At 44.1% G+C, this 22,048-nt stretch overlaps 1 protein-coding gene across 3 annotated transcripts in view; it reads left to right on the top strand.

Annotated features, from left to right (window-relative positions):
• Nucleotides 1–8,758: 8,758 nt before the first annotated feature.
• The window catches only part of RALY (RALY heterogeneous nuclear ribonucleoprotein), a 74,565-nt gene continuing 61,275 nt past the window's right edge, over nucleotides 8,759–22,048 (top strand). Inside the window, exon 1 of one of the 3 annotated variants that reach the window (XM_080925805.1) lies at nucleotides 8,759–8,907. The gene's annotated coding sequence lies outside the window, so the exon portion shown is untranslated. Of the gene's footprint in view, nucleotides 8,908–8,964; nucleotides 9,188–22,048 lie in introns of those variants that run through there. The other 2 variants (XM_080925804.1, XM_080925806.1) reach the window with 2 other exon arrangements.

Here is a 22,048-nt window from a genome sequence, read left to right as displayed (position 1 = left end):
GAGACCACAGAAGCCAAAAGATGGTGTCAGATCGCCTAAAATTGGAGTTACAGACAGCTGTGATTGTCATATGGGTGCCAAGAAATGAACCTGGGTGTGTCTGCAAGAGCAGGAGGCGCTCTTAACCACTGAGCCATCTCTCCAGCTCCAAGTGAGAAGATTTTGAGAGCCCAGGGGCTAGGCAACATTACAAACCTGACTATTGTTTTGGCAGCTTATTGCTCTGTAACAAAGCATCCTTCCTGCAACTTTGTGGTTTAAAAAGCTACTTGATTCCTTTGTGCATTTTCAGTCTGGGCTGCGCTCAGCTTGGGGGGGGGGGTTATAACTAACTGACTTGGCTGATATCTCTTAGGGCTGCATTGGTCCAACATTGGGCTCGGCAGGGAAGCTGCTATGAATCTTCATGTGGCTTTAGAGACTCTTCTCTTTATGTGTTCTCTCCATATGATTCCTCCTCACCCCATTGGGGCCGCTAGACTTCTTGCTGTGTCCAGGGTTCCACATTTGATGTGCAAGCATGTGTTGTGCTGTAGCCTGTCTTATGCTCGCCGAGGTTCCATCCTCAAGACCACATAAGAATGTGAGTGCCGGCTGAAGATGCCACACAGTGGGAGACTTCCTGTCTCATTTGTGCAAGGCCCTGGGTTTGAACCTGTGCATCACCAAATGAACTGTGACACCACAGCACCGCACTGGAGGCTTACCAGACTAGTAGTCCACCAGCTCATTTCCTTGACGTTCAATGGCTAGAGGGAGTGTGCCTTCCCTCGGAGGGTGAAATTTGATCGTCTATGTCTCCCTTCTCCGAACTTTCTTCTCCAAACCAGTCCAGATTTAAAGATTTCAGCTCTGCCTGGTAAGATCAGGCTGCCAGAGAAGCAGACTAAGTTTTAACTCGTTTTTAGTCGCTTGGGTTGCCATGCCTTGTGCATGTGGAAAGGGATCCACTGTGGGCAGGACTGGGGCGGGCAGAAGACCTATATAGCTGTCATTTCCCGGACGCTCAGTCCTTTTTTGAATGCGATGCTTCAGAAATGGGTTTTCTTGTTAATACAAATGCCACAGGATGCCGTGTGCTCTTGTTTATATTCCTTCTAATGTGCTTCTGCTTGAGCAAGCAAGCCCTTAATGTCCGTTTCAATTAACGCAGCTGCCTCTGATTGGGGTGCTGCCTCTCCTGGATGCGGTGCAGGGTGAGGGAGGTCACTTGGGTGTGGGAGGCAGTGCCGCTCTTGTTAGGGGCTTACAGGCCTAGCAAGGACGGGAGGATGTAGAATGATTTACTACCTCCTTAATGAAGACCATACTTTAAAGATGCCAGCCTGTCTCCTGTTTGATATAAAATGAATATGGAGCCTACTGGTAAGGCAAAGAGGAGAGCAAAGGCTCTGAGAGCCCAGCCAGGAGGAATGAGAGATGCATGGCTTGTTTGACTTAGGAGAACTTTCCCTATAGCCCTGAGATGCCAGCAGCTAGCCCAATGGTGGAGGCTGTGTGCTGCAAGCCTGTTATCCTTGGGTGCTCTGATCCTGCCACATGTACTGCACTTTCAGCCAAGATGCTCAGAGCTAGTGGTCTCATAGCAGCACGCCTGCCTGCCTGTGGCCTGCATCAGCTCCGTGGTAAGTAGGTTGGGGTGAGAGAGAGAAGCAAGCTTTAGAGAAAAATAGTTACAACCTGCCACTTTCCTCCTCCTCCTCTTCTTTCTTCTCCTCTTCCTCTTCTTCCTTCTCCTCCTCTTCCTCCTCCTCTCCCTCCCTTCCTGCATTACAGAGGCTTTGTTTAGGAAAAGAAGATGGATTTATGCTTTCCGAGTCAAGCTTCAGGAATGATTTTTCCCTTTAGTGAGTCAGAGCTCTTGCTTTTTGTCTCGTGACAATCATGAGCTCTCACCCGAGAGCACCTTCTATGTGACAGGGGACAATAAACACATTATTTCTAGCTTTGAAAATAACTTTCTAGGTAGGTGTTCTATGTGTCCACTTTATAGAGGATTGTGAACCACAGGAGTTTGGCCCATAAGTGGCCAGATCGGGGTATAAAGAGGCTCTTTCGATCTCTGGCTCCAGTATCATCAATTATTGAACAGTAGGGAGGGCCAAGTTCCTGACTATGGCTTGCTAATGGATGCATCTAAAATGAGAAATGTCTTTAAGTTTCCGACATTCCCATGACAAGGATTCAACACAGACTAACCTGCACTGTACTGAGTCAGTGTGTGAAACCCTTGCCCTGGTCTGCAATTCTCTTGACAGGCAGCTTTCGGTCTACATGAGCTCCCTTCTGTAGATCTCATCACTGCACAGTGGGGAAGTGGGGCTAAACATTCTTAGGGTATTTGGAGTTCCAGTTCAGGTCAGTGCAATCTGACAGCATCTGTTGGGGTCATCCTGCGTGACTACGCTGAAGGACACAGAGACACAAGGGCTTGGTCCTAGGTGAGTGGGACAGATATACTCTAATAGTTGTAAATACAGGCCACACAAACCAGGGAAGCTCCCCTGGGCTGCCCTCACTGCACACACATTCCATGAGCCAAGGATCTGTGTATCCTCTTTACAGCACCTCTAAGTCTGCCATGTCATGACCGCCCATATTTATGCAGTCCTTTCCCTGCTGGATGATCACTGTGATATTCAAAACATGAAACATGACAAAACCCGGCAGTGTCTCATTTCAACTTAGCCAGTGGCATGTATGTGAGGTAGAAATAGCAGAAGATGATTGTCCCATATATTTATAAAAAATAACAAATCAGGGCCTGGAGAGATGGTTCAGAGATGGAAAGCACTGGCTGCTCTTCAGGAGAACCCAGCACCCACATTCAGTTAACCTTCTGTAAGTCCAGTCTTAATGAGATCTGAGACCCTCTTTTGCCCTCCCAGGGCACAGCATGCCCGTGGTGTACACACAGGCAGGTCAAACATTGATACACCCATAAAATAAATGTAAAAACAGTAACAAATCACTGTGTTAAGTCACCAAGTTTTGAGGTGGTTTATTTTGCAGCAGTAGATAACACAAACCTCAAAGGTGTCTAGTTGCAGACTTTAACCAGACAGTAAGAGGTCGCCAGTTTTAGATCACAACCTACAATTATTAATCTGCAGACATCATTTATTTGGTTTATATAGGTTTATGTTAAAAACACAATCTGATACATAAAAACTGGGAGATCTCATGTGAAAATTTAGGGGTTCTCTCGAACAATCTTGTTCTAGGAACAGCTGTCACCTGTCCCTGTGCACACTTTCTAGTACTACGGTATCCTCTACTCCTGTTATCGTGCTCCTAACATGCTTTCTGGCCCCTGTAGGCATTTGAATTTTTGATTCATGCTGTTGGCATGGCAATGGGAAGGCACTGGAGGCTTCTGAGGAGAGGAGGAAGGATGAGAGCCGAGCAGGGAGTAATGCATTGATGGGGGTGACTCTGCGGCACATGTGGTAGAAATCTATTCTTTAGTCTAAGCAGAACCAGGAACTTCATCTTATGGGGAATACTCCTGCCCTTTCTCTGTAAGCTTCCAATCTGAGATGCCCACTTTCACACACGAGGATAGGCTAATGAATGGACTGCAGAGGTTGGGGAGAAAGGGACTAAGTGTATGCCACGGGGATCAGATGGCTTTGGGTTTGGTCCCGCTTCCCTCCCACCACCCGTAAGACACTGGCCATGTCACATTTCCTCATCCTTGGAACAGGGGACAGACTGATTTGGGAGGGTTGATATGATTTTTAAAAGGCAGTTGAATAAGATAAATTTAAAACATTTTCCCAACCTTGACACTTTAAAAACCTTCTCTGTTTCCAGTTGAATGTAGAAACCAGTTCCTAGAGATAGTCTATTTTCTTTATTCTTATTTTATCAATCCGTATGGGGCCTAATAGCTCTTATGTGCCCACCTTCACATGGCATTTCCTCCTGTGTGGAGTAGGAAGCTTGCTGTAAATGAAACCCTTAAAAAATGTGGGCTCTGTTGGGTTCTACTCATCTGTTTTAGTTTAGGATATTACAATGTCAAGTTAGAAAACTCACTACGAAGGTGTATTTGTTCGTGTCGAAGTTGGGGGTGGGCTGAGGAGATGGCTCAGTCACTAGTGTGCTTGGACCTGGGTTTGGCTCTCCCACACCACATAGAAATCTGAGCATAGCAGCTTACATCCGTAATCCCAGTGTGGGGAGAGAGGCAAATTGTGAGCTCCAGGTTGAGAAGGTCTATCTCAAGAAATAAGGTTGGGGACGCTGAAGAGATGATTTAGCAGTTAAGAGCACTGGCCATTCTTCCAGAAAAATCCTTATTTGACTTTCAGCACTCTGTGGTGGCTGACAGCCATCTGTAACCCTACTTCTAGGGGATCTGATGCCCCCTTCTAGCCTCTGAGGGAACTGCATGCATGTAGTGCACAGACATACAATCAGGCAAAATATCCACACACATAAAATAAAAATAAAAAGATAAGTCTTTAAAAGAAGGCTAGCCCTGGAAGATTTACTGTGTATTGGTCCAAGGTGACCTGTGAAATGGTCCCCATACCATCTTAACCAAGAAAACACTACCAAACCATGCAAATCAAGCAGTTCAAGCCTTCATGCATATGATAAGAATACCCATAAAACTGTTCAAGCAGGTGATCAAGGGTGTGCATATTCGAAAGGCCATCAAGTGTGAAAGATGTTACTTTAAAGTAGCAATGTGTGCCATTCTGTGAATGTAATGGTGGGACTGGGAGGTGTGCCAGGGCCAGACACTGTGGCTTGTACCAAGGCACCTGGCTTAGATGGCCTGAAAAGGGGCTACATCTTTGCTGCACATGCTTAACAGTGAAGAGTAATGCTGAATGTGAGCATGTGAATGTGAGTCTTTGGTGTCTGAGCATGTCCTGGTGAACAAAGCCTTTATGACACAGCACTGAACTTACAGAGCTCAGGGTCAGATTAGCCTGTACTGGAACAAAGTGTTCCTAAGCACGGAAGAAAAAGATACTCAAGACAAAACAAAAACCATACAATATGGGAAGAAAGTAAACAGAGATAAAAGCGTTTTTTTTTTTAAGGTGGGAAAAGATCATGGAAGACATCCACGTAAACTTCTCTGTGTGTGAGCACACACACACCCAATATATACACACACATGTACCACGGCCCCCAAGTAAAAAATCCAGAAGTGAGTGAATTTTCTAAACAGTTTCATCAGGTTTAAGACACAGTTTTTCAGAAATATTTTCTAAGTTTTGTTTTCTTCCCAAACTTTTTTAAAAAAAAGATTTATTCATTTGTTTTATGTGAGTACACTGTAGCTGTTTTTAGACAGACCAAAAGATCTCATTACAGATGGTTGTGAACCACCATGTGGTTGCTGGGAATTGAACTTAGGACCTCTGGAAGAACAGTTAGTGCTCTTAAACTGCTGAGTCATCTCCCTCAAGCCCACTTTCCAAACTTCTACAACATCCTGTCTTTGGCTGTTGTCCCTCATGGTAACTGAGAAAAAAGTCTGCAGTACAGGCATCATACTAGACTACCCTACCCAGGAAACAACAGACTATCTCTTCTTTATCTTTCCCTTTTATTGATTGCTTGGGGTTTTAAAATTATGTTTATTTATGTAAAGTTTCATTTACTTGAGACAGGGTTTCTCTATGAAGCCCTGACTGTCCTGAAACTTGATCTGTAGACTAGATTGGCCACAAACTTACAGAGATCCACCTGCCTCTGATGATTTCCTGATTAAAGGTGAGTACCAAGACACCTGTCTTACCCTGGGTTTGTAATAATTAGGAAGATCTGGAGATCTGGCTCAGCAGTAAAGCACTTGTTGTTCTTGCAGTAGACCTGGTTTTCCAGTACTCCACAAGGTGACTCACAACCATCTGTAACTCCAGTTCCAGGGGACTTGATGCCCTCTTCTGACCCCATCAGGCACCAGGCATGTATGTGGTTGCACATATATACATTCAGGCAAAACACCCATACACATAAGTCTTAAGACATAATTAGGAAAAATGTAGCGCAGTCATTTGGCATGTAGACATTGGAGTCCATCGGTTTTTTGAGCTGTGTGGTTCTGGGGAAGTTAACCTCGTTGTGACTGTTTCCTTACCTGTGGGGATATTAGCAGTGCTTATTTCATGAGGCTGTTATGGGGTTAGATAAACTTGGGTCAGTGCACTGCCTGGTAACTAGCTACTGTTGCCAGCATGTTTCCTTAGAAACAATTCTCACCTTGTGAGATTCTTCCACAAACTGAGAGTCTTCTTGACATTTCTTTGTTGGATTTGTTATGGTCAACCATAAAACAGACATTAAATGGGAGATCTACTATTTTACGCCCTGAAGACTGAACAAAAACAGACAATAGCCCGTCCTTGTACTCAGCACACTGTAGTGGAAAATGTGTTTGGCAGAGAGGCAATAAATTAATGTATACATTTCAGAGGGAACATTGCTATGGAGAAGAATCCAGCAAGAAAGAGTATAGTAGTGAAAGGTTGCTAGCTAAAATGTGGACAGATAAAGATTTAATTAATTAACTAATTAAGACAGGGTTTCACCATGAAAGTTGATATATAGACCAAGCTAGCCTCTAACTCCCAGAGATCTCCCTGTCTCTGCCTCCCACATGCTGGGATTAAAGGCATGAACCATGACTCCTGACCATGATTGACTTCTTTTTAGAAAGCCTGAATATGGCTGGTCATAGAGGTATACACTTTAATCCCAGCATTATTTAGGAGGCAAATCCCTGGTAGTTTGAGGCCAGCCAGGTCTACCATAGTGAGTTCTAGGACAGCTAGAAAGCTACACAGTGAGAGTGTCGAAAACAAACAAGAACATTAAAAAACAAAACACTCCCCAAACCAAAAAAAACTAACATTAAATAAAAAAAAAAAAAAAAAAAAAAAAAAAAAAAGCAAAAGAAACTGTTACAATGGCAAGGAGTGAGCCATATTAACATCTAGGAGGATAGCAGGAGGCCACACAGCAAAGGCAACGGCCCCAAAGAAGCAGTATACCTGGCATTTTAGAAGACTAGGAAAAAGGCTAAAATATAGTTGGAGCAAAACAGCACACTAAAGTTTACACCATGTCGGAAGGGTAGCGGGTCATATCTGGGAGCTTGTAGAATGTATACAGAATTCTTAGTGCCAGAATCTTTTATAGCGGAAGCCATGCAGGGCAGGGCAGCTGGCTTAATAGTGGGGTTGAAAGTTCAGAGAAAGCTTCTCAGAGGAGGTGGCTCCTAGGCTGAGTATGGGGCAAGTGAAAACACTGCCACAGAAGGCGTTAATAAATGGCTATATTCAAAGTCTGGAGGCGGTGGCACATGGCGGTAATACTAGGGCTCTGGAGGCAGAGGCAGGGGGATTTCTGAGGTGGAGGCCAGCCTGGTTTATTGAGAGAATTCCAGGAAAGCCACCGCTACACCAAGAAACCCTGTCTTGAATAAACAAATGAACTAGAAAACAACAAATAACAGATTGGTATATTTGAGCAAATATGGTAAGAGAAGGAAGTGAGGAGCTGGATGAAAAAGAAAGTGCAGAGGAGGTTGGTAGGGGCTGGGTTGATTGATTGGTGAAGTATTTATTGATCACCAGAGTTCGAACTAGGTCTGTAAATACAGTAATGTACAAAAATCAGTAGCGAATTCCTGGCCTTGGCGCTGGGGAGATGGTTTAGTGAGGAAGAGTGATTGCTCTTCAAAGAATCACCCATTCCTGAACTGAAAAGGCCTGGCCTCGCAGGGATCCCAGCAATTGGAAGGCAGAGGCAAGAAGGATCAGGAGTTTAAGACCGTTCTCAGCTACAGAGCAAGTACAAGGCTAGCCTGGGCTACAGAGTCCCTGCCTCAGATTCTGTCCTAATTCCCCAAAGGTTATGAAATCACAAGTCTGAAGGGAATGGGATATACAAATAAACACGTTTCCAGCTTTCTGGGAGATTTGTCACTATAGCTGACATTGGTCCTTTGCTCTTAGAAGACCCCGGATGGTCTGCAGAAGCAAAGTGGGGATGCGAGTGGAAGAGCCTGGAGACAGAAACACTGATTCAAATGGGAGATCCTGACATGAGAGATACTTAGGAGGGAGAACCAACACCCAGATTAAGAAAGAAAACATTTCATCCCATAAAGGCAAAACTACTCGACCAGGCTTTTTTTTTTCCACCTTTGACGAGAGGTACCCAGACTCCAGACCCCGAAGCGTCTCGGGCCAATCCAAGCCTTCACAGCGAACGGTAGCACTCTAATTCCTAGAAAAGTGAAATAACCGGGCTCCAACAGCGTCTGGACCCGGCCGCACTGCCCCCAGCTAACAGAGAGGGCCCCATCTCCCGGCCTCGCCCAATCAAGCGCCACCCCCGCGCTCCTCCTTTAGGCTCTTCCTCCTTCCGGCTCCTGCTCAGGGTCTACCTCAGAGCCCTCCAGCCCGCGGTGCTTCCAGGCCCACCTCCTTCAGCCCCGCGGCATCCTCTTAGCACCGCCTCCGCTTCCGTCCGGCCCCCAGACTCCTCCCCTGGGCACGCTCTTCCCCCCTCGGCTCCGCCCCCAGCCTGGGGCTCCTCCCCATTGCCGTCCGGCCCGGCAGCCCTCGGGACCCTCCGCCCCGCCCTCAGCACCCCTCCGGTGGAAGCTGAACGCCTTTCTCTCAGCCCCGCCTACCTCCTCCGTCCCTCCTCCCGCTAGGCCCCGCCCCGGGCCCGCCCTCCTCCTCTGCGCGCCGAAGCTCTGGACCTTTCCAAAGCCCGGCGCGAGGGGTGTGCAGGGAGCCCACGCGTTTGGAGAGCCCGGCCCGTGCAGGGCGGCGCTGAGGACTGAGTGCTCGGGTGGCAAGATCCGACCCGGCGGACGGAGGCGAGAACCGGGTCGGAGCCGGGGCGGCGGACAGGCCGAGTGCAGAGGTCTGTCTAGTATTCTCCCTCCCCGCGCTCGCCCAAGTGGTGGCGGCCGAGCGAAGGACTCGCGGCTGCGGGGCTCGCGCCTCTGTCAGTGCGGCGGGGCGCGCGAGCGGCGCGGGGCGCGGAGCCGAGGGAAGCCGAGGGGGCGGAAGCGGTCGCGACTCTCGCGCGTGTGCTTGGGCTCCGCACGCGGCCGCCAGGGCCGCCTGTTCCCTCCCGCCCTCCGAGAGCAGACGCGCGGTCGCCTTCCGTGCCGCGCGGCTTCCTCCAGACCCCAGCGCGGGTGAGTGGGGGCCGCGGGCCGCTCCTGAGGAGTGCGGGCGGGCTGTTCCTCGTGCCTTTTCGTTCCTCACCTCCTCGGGCGGGCCGTTGCCTATTTTTGGAAACTCTTTCTTTCGGCCGTTCCGGGAGTCCTGGGAGCCGGAGTAACTCTCGGCCCCCTCCTTCTGTGCTCCCTCCCAGGCCCGCCACCCCGGGTCGCCTGTCCGGGGCCACCCGCTCTCGCCCCTGGCCGCCTGGCATTCGTAGAGCGCCTGTGGTCGGCCCGGCGGGCCCGGGCCAGGAGTTGGGGGTGGGCCGGTGCCCGCTCGGAAGTTGGAGTCTTTTGTGCTCGCGCCCCGCCCCGACCGGCGAGGGGAGGAGGGGAGGGAGCGGAGGTTGCGCCGGGGAGGCCTCGGGCGGGCTGGGGCCTGGCTCTGGCCTCGGTCGGGGCCCGGGGTTTCTTCCGGCTTTCCAGCCCGGTCCAGCTCTTTGGGTTCCCTTCGGTGCGCAAAACTGGTCCCTTTTCCTCACGGGTCTGAGCGCCTTGCTCGCCACCCTTGCCTATCCTTTGCTCGTTGTCTGCTGGGGCGCGAAAGGGAACGACCAGCCCTCGAACTGGAGCCGCGTCTCCCACTTTGCTTCCAGCTCGAGCCTCAGTTTTCACCTGGGTGAAATGGGGTCAAGAAGGGACGCAGCCTCTCAGGGTGTTAGTGAATTCAGGGAGGGAGTTAGTGCCTGGCAGAAGCGTTAAATGCCAACAGGTAACGTTTGATGAGACTGACCCAGGAACTTAGTGGATGTATCGTCTGATGTACACACCGGTCTTCCAGAGTTGTCCCTACTCACAGGAGCTGAAATCGAGGTTCAGAGAGGTACAAAGCTGTTAGTAACCGTTACTTATTTCCTGATATGAGCATGTGTCATCTCGTTGTGGAGAGGGCATTTTGATTTACTGTTATTAACACGTAACACTATATAGTTAAGAAACAGGTTCCTCCCTGAGACATTGAGAGACAGGGACTGACCTGCCATATAAAATCTCTGTTTTGTTGCAATCAGAACTCTGAGGGAAAGTGGTCAGGATGACTTTTTTTTTTTTTTTTTGCTGGTGTTGTGGTTAGACTGGTCCAGAGATCTTACGTTTCAAACATAAATGAAGTTAGGTGTTTAGCTTAAGGACCTCACTGAAGTCCACCCTTTGTTTTGTTTGTTGCATGTCTTCCTCCCCCCGCCCCCCACTATGTTCTTTACGGTCCTAGCGATCAGTCAGAGATGTAGGATGTAGGTCGCTCAAGTCATCTTTAACTCCCTGTTCTTTTTCTTTGACTTCTAATAAGGCCTAGAGGGATTAAAGCAAACTAAAGTTAACTTTGGCAACTGTTATCCTTTTGCAGTGAGCTTGATAGTGGGGATCTGGTTCTTGAGGTTCACGGGTCTGCATTAGTTCCTTGGACCTGTAGGTGTACTGTGCCTCATCCATCCCTTAGATTCTAGGATACAGTAATGGTGGACTATAGGAGGTTAATGGCTCCATAGACTATCCCTTCCCTTTTAACTGACCCTTGGAAGGGGAATATCGTCCAAATAAATGGACTACCTTGGTGATTACTAGATTCCTCGTAGCCTCTCCTTCAGTCTGTCTTTGTTTTTCTGTCTCCCACACATTGCCATTTGTTGAATATCAGCTACCTTTTCAGGCCTCAAGATCAGGAGTCTCAGGTAATTGGACATCACAAAAGACCCTGTGTAAACGCAGCTGCTTTTTCTGTTCAGTGTCTAAAAGGCCAGATGTCTGTATTTTTTTGTTAACCAATTTTGTTTTAGTTTCCTAATGGTTTAGGTACTCTTCTGTAACCATTGTCTGATTTCTAATCTAGTGTGAAGTCGTTTTCAGGGCTTTATGCCTTGGTAGTGTCAGGCAGCGGAGACAGGATTAGGACATTTGCCTTAGGTGTTCTACAGAGAGCTGAGCCACTTCTTGGGGCCCCTTGAGTCTGTTTCCTTAGGTGTAAAGCCTCAGGGTGTTGTGGAGACTACAAGGAAATAATTGTGAGAATGCTTGTTACAGTTAATAATAGCTAACCTTTGTTATAGGACTTAAGATTTTTAGTGGGACATGTCATTTAATCCTTGGAGCAGTTTGTGATCCAGGTATTGTCCCTGCTTTACAGAACAGGCTTACAGAAAGGAAGGTTACATGACTTGCTCAGAGACTTGTAATTGGTAATTGGCCAAGTTGGATTCACTCTGCAGACAGTAATATTGAAAGTCAGATGCTTTAAAGATTGTGGTGTCAAATATGTGAAATTTTAAGCAGTTGGCATTGTAACAGTTTTACAGTGTGCAACTCAGTGGAATTAAGTATATTCACATTGTTCTACAGCTAACACCAAATTATTTTACCTTTTCCCAGTGGAAACTCTCCTGCTCATACACTAACTTATTGTTGAAGACTACTGGCAAACACCATTCTGTATTCTGGCGTAAATTTGACTACCTGAGGACCTTCACAGTGAAGTGAAATAATTCAATCTTTGTCCTTTTGTGATTGCCATAGACATTTCCTTCATTTCACAGTGTTGAGTAAATACAAAATGATTTACTGGTTCTCATCTGCAGCAGGGTGAAATCCTCAGAGCAGGAATGCAGGCCTGGTTGTGCCTCTGGCAAAGCCCCCTCTCCACACTGTAGTTCAAGCTTTATTGCTGAAGCCAGTTATGGATTATATTAGCCCCCGTGTTTTCAGTTGAAATCTTTTATTCTTGAATTAGAACCCAGACTACTACATATTTTATTGTTTGCCCATGTTTATTTGACCATTGGGGTTTGGGCATACGGAGCTGTAGTAACCAGGAATAGCAGAATATGACGGCAGCTTGGATCAAAACTTGTCAGCTGATTAAGTGGATTTTACCTCAAAGACAAGATCCCCTTCTGTGTCCCTCTCAGTAAAGGCACACAAAAAGGACTATTTAGAATCTAGAGTCTTCAAAATTCTTATGGATCCTCACTGCTGTGGTTCGGGTGGGGTTAGGTGTCACTTTTAGTCTTTAAAAATGCACTTTGGTTCATCTGTTTCTGTGTCGTGTGAGATTTTTATATTTATGAAAGTGGCTGGAATTTTGTTCTCATGGTACTGTGGCTTTGGAGTAGGTAGTATTCTGGAGATGAGGACAATGGGACAATAAACAAAATTCTGAAAACTGACTTCGCCTGGATAGTAGTTTGATAGAGTGCCATTTTTAATTTTTTTTTCTTTTTTGGTGCTTGAGAATGAACCTGGAGTTCATGCACAGGAGATAAAGCCCTCAAGCATTGAGCTAGGTCACCAGTTTTGAATAGAGGCTTACATTTTTTTATTTTATGTGTATGGGTGTTTTATCTGCATATATGTCTGTGCACCGTGTGTGCAGTGCACACAGAGGCCAAAAGATGTCATATTTCTTAAAACTGGAGTTGAAGGTAGTTATGAGCTGCCAGTGGGTGGTGGGAATTGAACCCAGATACTCTGAAATGCAGCCGGCTCTTAACCATTGAGCAGTCTCCAGCCCTTAGATAGAGGTTTATAGTTGACAGGGCTGGATGACTACTTGTTTCAGTGGATACATCATTATTGGAAAGTTTCTCCACTTACTGAATTAAACATTTTTTTTTTGAGACAGGGTTTTACTATGTAGCTAAGACTAGCTTGGAACTTGATGCCTTCGTTCATAGACCAGTTTTGAGGCATTTACTAAGCATGGTACTAGGCTCAAGAATTTGGGCACATATAGTCAGAAAAAGAAGCAAGCATATGAGAAGTGTTGTGACAAGGACAGGACCCTAAAGACATAGAGGGATGGCATTTAGCCCAGAATTGGTGGGTCAGGTGGGCATTCTTGGAGAAGCTAGCTTGGCATAAACATAAGCCAGGAAAATAAAATATGGAGAAGCCAGGGGAAAGGCAGAGAGAACTGTAATTCTAGAGATAGTCATGTTGTTAGGTGCGACTTCTGGTTATTTACTGTATCAGGTATAATAACTGTAGGCATTTAACGTTTGTTAACCTCTTCCCTGAAAGGAAGGTAAGATTATTAACTATCTAAGTAGTCGAGGGAACAATCTCAGAGAGATCAAACAAATTTCCAAGGTTTCCAGGTCAAGTGTAATTGGTGATAGCAAGACTGGCAAGGTAGGCAGAGTAGCAGTCAGCTCACACACAGCCTGTTTCTCCACTTGGGACCTTATCCTGAGGTGAGGGGCCCTGTGACTTTCTGCATCTTTTTGAAGGTAATGTCTGGTAACCTACTAGAGGAGTGGACTTAGGGCTAGAGTGCTATGGTAGAGACCAGTTTGCCAGGTACAGTATCACTTGCTCAAGGTTTGATGTTTCAGATGACAGTAAGCATAGAGAATATGTATGAAAAAGGTCTCCGAGTAATAAAGACAATGGTTGTTGGGATGGAGGATAAGGAAGAAAGCACATTTTAACCTGTCATGTAGATAGGGGGTTGGGAAACAGAGGAAATACAGAAGGGAAGGATGAAGATTTGTCATACAGGGTTGATTGTCATTTATCTGCTTTTATTAATCTCTCTTATAGATAGGAGTTTTCTATCAGAGCTGGAGCCAGTGGTGAAGGGAGATGAAGTTAGTGTGACTTCAAAATCTATTTGGCTACACCAATGGTTTTCAACCTGTAGGTCCTGACCATCAGAAAACATATTTCCGACAGTTTTAGGAACTGAGATATCACTTAGTAGCACAATTACAGTTTTGAGGTAGCAACAAAAATAATTTTATGGTTGAGGGTCCCCACGGTATGAAGAACTGTATTAAAGGGCCACAGTGTTAGAGAGGTTGAGAGCCACTGGGCTGAAATGAATGATGCAAACACTAGTTTAAAAAAAGGCAAAAACTAGTTTCTAGGCATCTAGATTCTGTACAGCTGCAAAGACTGCTTTTATTAAGCTAGGATGATCTTATATTTTCTCTAGGCAGCATCTTGTAGCACTCTGTGCTGCTCTATAAAAGTATTGTCACCTAAGCTAGGCCCCAGAAAAACAAAAAGTAAGTCAAAGAGCTTAAAGGACTCCTTTTCTAGAATAGCCCCAGATCTCAGTGACTTTGTAGCAGCAGAGCAGGGAGAGGAGAGGATGTGGGATTAAGCAAGACAAGACAGGATGGGACTGTATCAGGGATTTTTTAAAATTAGGGATGGGGTCTGGAGACTGGTTTTCCAGACTTTTTATCAGGTGGCAAGTACTTAGGTTTGTTTACTTGGATTAACTAAGTTCTCTTGTAGCAGCAATATTTTCTGACTAGATAATTTAGACACTGTCTTCTAAGATGTCTCCCAGACAGCTTACGCAGTAGTAGGGGTTGGATAGGGAGGAGATAACAAGAGGCTCTCCTGTGAGTGCCTGTAAAAACCGGTACTCATCAATTTTTAGCTTCATGTTAAGGGGAGAAAATGACAGCAGCAATGCCAGTTTGCTTTTCTTAGGGAGGAAAGGAAAATTTGAGATCTGCGTTCAGGGTGCAGCTCACAGATAGGACAGAGGGAGTCCTAAATTGGAAGTTACTGAGGATTATCTGACTGGTCTGTTGCTTCTGAGTGTTGCCTTGAATGGGCCTCTTTCTTTCATTCATCCCGTCTTCCTCATAAGGTGATCTAGGAGGTCTCTGAAATTCTGTAAAGGCCTAAAGATTAAAGATAGGAAGTGGTGTCAGAACCAGATTAGAGATACCTTTTCTCATTGTTTCCATGGCACTTTTTCTTCCATGGTAAGTTTCCTGTCATTCCATAATTGTTTTTATAGTAATACATGTGCTGATCTCTTGGGAGGAAAATGAGATGTGGTCCCTTTTTCTAGTTCTCCATCTCTAGAAGAGCACTAAGCTGTGGATTGTGTCCTGCTCTGGATAGGGTCAGGAATCGCGGTTGTGACTGAATATGTAGGTTTCCTAGAGGACATATGTATTGGGAAGGTTGAGAGTTGATGAAAGTGCGAATCTCGCGATCCTCTTGCCATGTCTAGTGAACCCATTACAGTTAAAATAGGGTTGAAAGCATTTGATGGGCTTTTGATGCTGCTGAATTCATATAAGTTAGTTACCTAAGACTGGAATTTTTGTCTTCCTTTCTGTAAAACAAGGTGATAGGGCTAGATAATCTTTTTATTTATTACTCATTATTTACATGTATATGAGTATGATGCATTTATGTCAACGGGAATGTCTGGGTCACATCTCAAGTGTGGAGGTCTTTTGGGAGTCCCTTCTCTCCTTTCACCCTGGGTTCTGATCATGCCATCAGACTCTTCATTGCAATCACTCTGACTTGCTGAGCCATCTAGCTGGCTCTGGAATAATTGTAAGTGATATTTCTACTACAGTTTTATGGAAGTGGCTTAGGACTTTGTCTCTTGAAGGAGAAATTTACCTAAAATATAACATCTCAGGGTTAAATTCTGGGATCATCATATATATCTTTTACTATATAAACAGATGGATATTACTTTTTAGAGTGGAAAGAAATTATAAGATTAATTTACCAAACTGTCTGCTGAGTTCCATTATAATCTTAGAGCTGAAGTCCTATGTGGGCAAACTTGAGAGCCTAAGACTGCATAGGCTCTCATTACATTTAAATATGTGAAAAACTGTTTGAAAAATTCCATAATAAAAGTATAGACACTTAAATATAGCACAACAATAGGTGTGAAAAATAATTGCCCCAAAACATGTTTGGTGTTTTTGAGTCAGGGTCCCTGTATCTCTGGTTGTCCTGGAACTCAATAGGCAGAGCAAGCTGGCCTTGAACTCACATAGATCAACCTCCCTCGGCCTCCTTCATGCTAGGATTAAAAGTGTATGCAGCATGCCTGGCTCCCAAGCAGGCTTTTTTTTTTTTTTTTTTTTTTTAAATCAGTTTTAGCCTTATGAGATCTGTACCCCTACTGCAGACACTGGGCCCTTGAAATGACATCTAAAGGAGTAGTTCAGTTTATCAAGACAAAAATGATTACTTTACTCCAAATAAATATTCTCCTTTAAAAAGCCAAGTTTAGTAGCTTAATGTTCTTGGCCAGGTTTTCTTCATTCTGGAGGCATTTATCTGGTATTTAGCTGACTCCTGTTTATATTAAAGACTTTAGTAAGCTTAGTTAAAGGCGCTGTTTGCATGTATTCTCTTGATCTGTTTGTCTAGTTTGATTTGAAATTCTTCGTGTCAGTGAAAGCAATCCCAGCAGTAGAATTTAAAAGGGTCATTTCTGTAACTCGTCTTTTTGTAGATTTTTCTTGTGTTAGGTCTGATCATGTTATACTGAGAAGTCACATGCTGCTTATTTCCACAGACCATTTTCAGGCTTTTGGACTTTCTTCTTCAAGATAGCTGTAAGCTACACCTAAGGAATAGTGTAGTCAATAAAATAATGAGGGTTGTGCATAAATCAGTGGAACATAAGATTAACTTTTCTTAAAACCCTGAAGTCTCACCTTAAATTGGCTTTTCACACCAATTAAAATAGCCCTCCCTTTCTATAGTTAGGGTTGTAAATAGGGTTACTGTGCTATCTTGGTGATGTAATGCGATTATGATTGGAAATCCAAACAGCTTATCTTCTGTTCCTAAGCTCTTCTAGTCATTGCAGCAATTTTGTGTACCTACTGTGTGTTCTCCCAGTTGAGAACATAAAAATCAAGCAAGACATGATTCCTATCTAATTATTTTTCAATTCTGAGAGGGTCAGTAAAACAAATCAGGGATGGTTAGATGGCACATTGGGTAAAGAAATTTATTTGCTGCTAAGCCTGACAACCAGAGTTTGGTTCCTGGGAGCCACATGTGGAAGAACAAACTTAATGCAACTTGTCCTTTGACCTCCACATGGACATTATGGTGAGAACATGAGACAAATATTCTCTAAATAAAATTAAAGCAACAGTGACAATTTGTATCCCATTCTTCCTCTTGCTTTTCTCCCAGATACCTGAGGTGTGAGTTCAGTCGGGAAATAGCATGATTGATGGATATTCCCTTCTGCCTTTGTTGTGCCTGTTATCCAGCCAGTTGTTTATCTTTCATATCCAGTGTCGATATCTTATGTGCCTAGTCCTTGGCATATAAAGTCCAGAATATTAAGATAGGGGAGAACACTGACCTTGTTGAGAGTCCAGACATCTACCTAGGATCTTCAGTAATTCTAGTATCAGTTCTTAGGCTGGCTTCCAGAATGATTTGGTGTTGTCTAGATTAAGAATAAGGAGAAATGTTTCATATTGAATTATCACATTTTGGTATAAAGTAGGACTTTGTTTTATTTGCAATATAGTTATTTGAGTTGTGTCTTTTTGGGGTTTGACCAACTTGTAGTTTATTAATTGTGATTAAATGTGATTCTCAAAGCTCATCATTGTGAGTGTGACTGCCTTCTTTGACTGCTTTGCTGCATGGAGTTGTAGAAAATAGAAATAGAGGAAACATAGAGGTTCTCCTAATCGTGAGGAACTAATTTATTACATTCTGATCACACCTCCCTTCCTTTTGGTTCCCCCCATAGCTCCTCTCCTTTTATACTCTTCTGAGAAGGGGGAGGCCCCTCCTAGGTATCACCCCACCCTGGTACATCAAGTCACTCCAGGAGCAGGCCAATCCTTTCCCACTGAGGCCAGACAAGGCAGCTCCATTAGGGGAGTGAGATCCACAAGTTCAGGGACAGGGGGACCCACATGAAGACCAAGCTGCATTTCTGTTAAATATGTGCAGAGGGCCTAGGTCCCATGCTTGCTCTTAGGTTGGAGATTCAGTCTGTGGGAGCCCCCAGGGTCCAGGTTAGTTGACTCTTGGTTTTCCTGTGGAGTTCCTGTCCTCTTTGGGTCCCTCAGTCCTTTCCCCAACTCTTCCACAAGACTCCCTGAGCTCCATTTAATGTTTGACTGTGGGTCTCTGCACCTGTTTCCATTGGCTGTTGGGTGAAGCTCTCATACAGTGTATCATTAATATTGTCAGGAATTGGTTCTTCTTGCGCATGGGATGGGTCTCAAGTTTGGCCAGTCACTGGTTGGCCATTCCCTCCATCTTTGCTCCTGCACGCCTTGTAGACAGGAGACATTTGGGTCCAAGGTTTTGTGGGTAGGTTGGTGTCCTGTGTCTTTATCCCTCCACTGAGAGTTCTACCTGGCTACAGGAGGTGGTCACTTCAGGTTCCATATCCCCCACTGCTAGGATTCTCAGCTAGAGTTAACGCCACCCCCCCTCCCCGCCAGACTCTCTGGGGCCTCCCCCAATCCTAGGTCTCTGGCAAGTCATAGAGATTGTCCTTCCCTCCCAATTTTCTTTCTCTTTGCTCTCCCTACACCTGATTCCAGAACCCCTATCTCTTAAGGGAGAAAAGTTACTTAGGATGGTGTATTATGGTCGTGATTTCTTCCAGCAACTTAGCATTGCCTGAAAGTTGGTTCTTGAAATGGCTCAGTGGGTAGCTATACAACCTGGCATCCTGAATTCAATCACCACTCATGCAAAGGTTTAAGGAGAGAGCCAGCTTCTAGAAATAACTTACTCTTCCTCCCCAACTCTCTTATAATTAATGGGGCTGAAGAGATGGCTCAGTGGTTAAGAACACTTGCTGTTCTTCCAGAGGACTTCAGTTTTGATTCTCACCATCCACATGTGTGTCACAGCTGTCTGTAGCTCCAGTTTCAGGGGATCCAAAGCCCTCTTCTGATTTCTGTGGGAATTAGGCACAAAAGTGGTACACAAACATACGTGCAGGTAAAATACACAAAATACAATAATAAAATAATTAAAAAATAAATCTTTAAAATACTTTTAAAAAGACATTGTCTTGAAGTTTAGAGATAATAATGAAGGTAGTGGGTCAAACTGGAGATCTCCAAGGCATTTTCTGGTCTTCAGTGACCTTATAGTCTCTTTAGGGGAGATAAAAATGCTGAGAATGAGGTAGTTTAGTATATTTGACAACTAGACTTGGAACAAGAAGGTCTACTCTTATATGGCACTAATAAGCTGGAGAAATCATTTTTCTCACTGAACTTCCATTTTCTCAGAAGGTGGGGTTAATATTCTATATCTTTCCTTACTGTGTAAGGAAAAACGTAAGAGGAAAATGAGGTAATGTATTAAAAGTGCAACATAAAGTAAAATGGTAAAGCAGTTGTAATGTGGCATATCCATGAGGCATTGTCAGAGGAGTAGGTAAGTGGCCGAGGCTTCCATAGGAAGGAATCTCTTAGGGTTGTAGTTATCTGAGACAGCAAGAGTAATCTGAACTGGTCTATAGTCAGGAGAAATCACTCGACTATCTGAGCAGGATTGGTCTGGTTGTATAAGGATAGTGACTGATGTTTGTCTTTGACTGTCCTTGTGCCTGACTGATTACAAATGATTAAATGCCAGTATTTTTGTTTCTGGACTATATTACCCAGATTATCCAGAAGCAACACTCAAATATTTTCTTTTTCGGTTAAAGTAAATCAGTCAATCCTCCACCTCCTTCTATTTTTCTTAGAAGATAGATGATGGTTTGTGTGATGTGAATGTTGAGCAGAGAGACAGATGAATGACCAGAGTAGCTTCCACATTCCTGGTAATGATTTGCAGGAAAGAAGGAGGAGGTATCTTAGTTGGGGTTTCTGATGTGATAACCATCATGACCAAAAGCAGTGTGGGGAGGAAAGGGTTTATTTCATTTTACAGCTTCTGGTCCATCATCCAGGGAAGTCAGAGGCCATAGAGGAACTTACCGAATTGTTCCCATGGCTCACTTGTCCTCTTTTCTTTTCTCTTTTTTTTCTTTCTTCCCTTTTTTTTAAAAAATACAATTAAAAAAAAAAAAAGACTTATTTTTGGCTGGAGAAATGGCTCAGTGGTTAAGAGCACTGACTGTTCTTCCAGAGGTCCTGAGTTCAATTCCCAGCAGCCACATTGTGGCTCACAACCATCGGTAATGGGATCCAATGTCCTCTTCTGGTGTGTCTGAAAACAGCTACAGTATACCGACATACATGAAATAAATATATTTAAGGAAAGATTTAATAAAGTATATGAGTACACTGTAGCTATCAGACACACTAGAAGAGGATATCAGATTTCATTACAGATGGTTGTGAGTTCCCATGTGGTTGCTGGGAGTTGAACTTTGGAAGAGCGACCTCTTAACTGCTGAACCATCTCTCGAGTGCCAAGCCTGTTTTCTTATCCATCCAGGACCACCTGCACAGGGGTGGTATCACCCTCAGTTAGCTGGGCCCCGATATCAGTCAGAGCCTGTGGGTCAGTCTATGGAGCTATTCTTTTAAGATTTTTCCCCTATGTAGGTAGTTTGTTTTTTCATAAAGTAGAAGAGAAGGGAAACACTGAGACTCTGACTTTCAGTTCACCCTGTTACTTATGTATTTGCTCAGGGAAAAATGACTATTTCTTTGTTAGCTTTTATCCTGCCAGTGGAACCTTGCTGGGTGTTTTTTACCAAAGCACTTTGAAGGCTGCCACGAATGTAGATCACGTCTTAGAACCTTTTTTCTTTGTCCTATGAGCAAATATTAGAAAATGTACCTCAAATTACCTGGCTGAGGAAAAAAAGATGTCGTCACTGGCTGCTCCCTAATGTTAAGTAGTACTCAGCTCTATAGGATATTTGTTAGGTGTCAAAGGATGTTGGAGTTTCTACTAGAGACATTTACCAGAGGGTACTAGGCTCCTAGTCGTTTGAATATTTATTTAAAAAAAAAAATCTGGCCTGGGTTCTGAATCTGTCTTTGTATTAGGGCTGCAATGAATTGTATGCCCATTTTGTAGTGATGCTATACTTGGCACCATGTGTTTGTGTTCACAGAGTGATGTGATGTGCTAATTCTTTAAAAATCTTTTTTTACTTCTGCTTCAGCCCTAAGAAGGTAAATGCTGTTGAGTCCTGTTGTGGTGGTAAGTTTTGTGACCATAAATATAGTTGGAAGATTTCATAAATAAAAACCAAATGTTTTTCTAGCAATAAATCTTCCTGGGATTCAGTTACTATTTCATGGGTAACTGATTTTTTTTTTCTCATTCTGGATAGAAGCATTTTTGTTTTTGTAGAAATATTTAAAGAATCGAGGCAGTAGAATAGTGGAGTACCATCTTGCTTCACTGGTAGCAAACATTTATGTGGGACTGTTCAGTCCAATGGTATCTAATGAAGGCAGTTTTGCTCTTTTGCAAAGAAAAGTTTAGTTGTAAACTTCTAAGATATAGCCCTTTAGAGAGAAAACAGTTCCTTTAACCTTGGGGACAACCAAGTGCTTTCTATTCTAGATCTCTTCATAGTCTTTTATTTTCTAGATCAGAGATCAGAAACTGGCAGCCCACTTGTTAGATTCTGAATACATGCTGTCTTTATTTTTCTTGAGTTAGACCCTGAGATAACCCTGATATGTGTTCCAAGAGTGACGAAGATTTATTTTTGATTCGTGTACAAAGTAGTAGGTTTCATTAATTCACTTTCATAAATATATTGTAATTTGTTCTTATCCCACTTCCCCTACTGCCCTTCCTCTTTTTACTGGTCCCATCTTTCCCCTAAAGTCTCCATTTCTGCTTTCTCCCCTGCCCCTTTCCTCCCCATTCTCCTCCAGTCCCTTTCAGTAAGATCTCTCTCTCTCTTATACACACACATACCCACACAGAACCCCTACAATATTTATACAAGATAAAACGTGGTTATTTGAGTATTGCTTATTTCTCCAAACATAATGATCTTCAGTTGAGCCATTTTACTGCAATGCCATGATTTTGCTTTTCTTTGTGGTTGAATAAAATTTCATTGCATATACAGAGTACATTTTCTTTATATGTTCATCTATCAGTGGCTAGGCTGGTTCCATTTCCTGGCTATTT

This window comes from Micromys minutus (assembly GCF_963924665.1).
Source record: "Micromys minutus genome assembly, chromosome: 11".
In the NCBI taxonomy this organism is placed as follows: Eukaryota; Metazoa; Chordata; class Mammalia; order Rodentia; family Muridae; genus Micromys; species Micromys minutus.
Note: the sequence above shows the minus strand (reverse complement) of the source record. Positions and strands in the feature narration are given on the sequence as shown.